The sequence below is a fragment of the Triturus cristatus genome, chromosome 4_1, assembly GCF_964204655.1.
Source record: "Triturus cristatus chromosome 4_1, aTriCri1.1, whole genome shotgun sequence".
Lineage (NCBI taxonomy): Eukaryota > Metazoa > Chordata > Amphibia > Caudata > Salamandridae > Triturus > Triturus cristatus.
Genome location: NC_140585.1, coordinates 727,161,424 through 727,163,822, shown reverse-complemented (window position 1 = coordinate 727,163,822; position 2,399 = coordinate 727,161,424). Strand labels below are relative to the sequence as shown.

Genomic DNA, 2,399 nt, shown 5'->3' with positions numbered 1-2,399 from the left:
TTTCCCGATTTATCTTGAGCTAACAAAGTAAGGCTATTTATTCGGAAAACGTATTAATAACCTTTCCTAGGTAACCCAATTATACTACCTTGGTTCCACATAAAAAAAAATTTTGTTCTAGAAACACAGGTAAGGGGCACTTGGGGCCTCAGATTTCACTAATCTTGAAACAGAAGGGGGGTACGGGTCCACTAAACCAGAAGAATTGTAACAAAGAACACCCAAGTTTCAGAGATAGACGTATGGGGTAGTCATATTAATATCAGCTTACCCTGGGATAATATTGACGATCCTTTATAGGGATCACTTCACGTTTCCTAATTGGAGCGTGGGCTTCTGTAGTCGCCTTATACAATGCTGCTGGTAGAAGTATATTTCTGTTTCTGTGGTAACATGGAGTTTTGCATTAATGCATATCTTATATAATGCTACATTGTTAGGGAAAGAAGAGATAGTTTAAATTCATGCGTACCTGTTCTGAATAAATGCGATCTTTTGTTGTCCCCCTGAACATGGAAGACCAAGGGAAATTGGTTGTGTTGTAGACCATAAGTGTTATATGCAATCAGGCCAAAATTGCCTGTGCCATAGGACAAGAAAGAAAAACCAAGGAATATTGGTTAGCTAGCGAGTTCTAACATAAAGCTCGAACAATCAATAGCATCTGTTAAAAGGAAGTTACCATGTATAAATATAAATATCACGAATTCTCCACTTCTGGCGGGTTATGTTACAGGAGGTTGTGTTTATAATTCTCTTTTAGGCTTCACAAAGATAACCTAAAATCAATTTAAGATGTAATTTAGCTGTTTTATTAGCTTTAAGTTACTCTCCAGATATACTAATCCAATTAAGTAAGAAAATTAGGTTAGCTTACCTATGATATATGGCCAAATATAATGAGAGTCTACCTGTGAATGAATTAGAGACAGGCAGTCAAAAATTGGAGCCATACTGGATTTAAATAAGACCTACGGTCTCTACTAATTTCCTTCAGAAATCGAAGTAAGGTCAGGATGTTCACTCACCTAGTTAGTAGATAAGGGTTCTGCTCTCTATAAGGCAGAACTCTGCTAGTCCTGACACACGACTCGGACCCTTATAGAGAGCAGAACCCTTATTTGGCCATATATCATAGGTAAGCTAACTTAATTTTCTTACTTAATTGGAGTAGTATATCTGGAGAGTAACTTAAAGCTAATAAAACAGCTAAATTACATCTTAAATTGATTTTAGGTTATCTTTGTGAAGCCTAAAAGAGAATTATAACCACAACCTCCTGTAACATAACCCGCCAGAAGTGGAGAATTCGTGATATTTATATTTATACATGGTAACTTCCTTTTAACAGATGCTATTGATTGTTCGAGCTTTATGTTAGAACTCGCTAGCTAACCAATATTCCTTGGTTTTTCTTTCTTGTCCTATGGCACAGGCAATTTTGGCCTGATTGCATATAACACTTATGGTCTACAACACAACCAATTTCCCTTGGTCTTCCATGTTCAGGGGGACAACAAAAGATCGCATTTATTCAGAACAGGTACGCATGAATGTAAACTATCTCTTCTTTCCCTAACAATGTAGCATTATATAAGATATGCATTAATGCAAAACTCCATGTTACCACAGAAACAGAAATATACTTCTACCAGCAGCATTGTATAAGGCGACTACAGAAGCCCACGCTCCAATTAGGAAACGTGAAGTGATCCCTATAAAGGATCGTCAATATTATCCCAGGGTAAGCTGATATTAATATGACTACCCCATACGTCTATCTCTGAAACTTGGGTGTTCTTTGTTACAATTCTTCTGGTTTAGTGGACCCGTACCCCCCTTCTGTTTCAAGATTAGTGAAATCTGAGGCCCCAAGTGCCCCTTACCTGTGTTTCTAGAACAAAATTTTTTTTTATGTGGAACCAAGGTAGTATAATTGGGTTACCTAGGAAAGGTTATTAATACGTTTTCCGAATAAATAGCCTTACTTACTGCTTTGTTAGCTCAAGATAAATCGGGAAAATACAGAATTGTTTACAGTAATTTTTATTGTCGATAAAGCATGTGGCCAAATTTTGAGCGATAAAGTTAAAAGTCATGAGCCACTTCCAGTAAATTGTTTCTATGTTTTTCTTAAGGTTTGTCTAATATTTTGAAAAAATGCACATGTTAACCTAGAGAGAAAAAATGGAGCTCATTGTAATCAACATAAGTAATAGAGATAACAGAAGACAATGAATAGTGAACATGTTGTGATTTTTTCCATGTATTAACTACAGTAATGCTATAAGTCCACTGAGTTAACAATGATGCTAATTCTCTGCATGACATTTAATCCTAGGGCAATTTTACATACCCTCTGGTTCTGGCAGACAAATTTTATGTCTTGATAAAGGTGA

The 2,399-nt window shown here is 36.2% G+C and overlaps 1 long non-coding RNA gene across 2 annotated transcripts; it reads left to right on the top strand.

Annotated features, from left to right (window-relative positions):
- The first annotated feature begins 1,237 nt into the window (after nt 1-1,237).
- On the top strand, nt 1,238-1,745 carry LOC146855418 (uncharacterized). 2 transcript variants are annotated; one of them, XR_014980835.1, is made up of 3 exons: nt 1,238-1,333; nt 1,436-1,543; nt 1,639-1,745. It is a non-coding gene; the product is annotated as an uncharacterized LOC146855418 (long non-coding RNA). The 2 variants fall into 2 exon arrangements; XR_014980834.1 differs by having other exon boundaries at nt 1,633-1,686.
- The last annotated feature ends 654 nt before the right edge of the window (nt 1,746-2,399 follow it).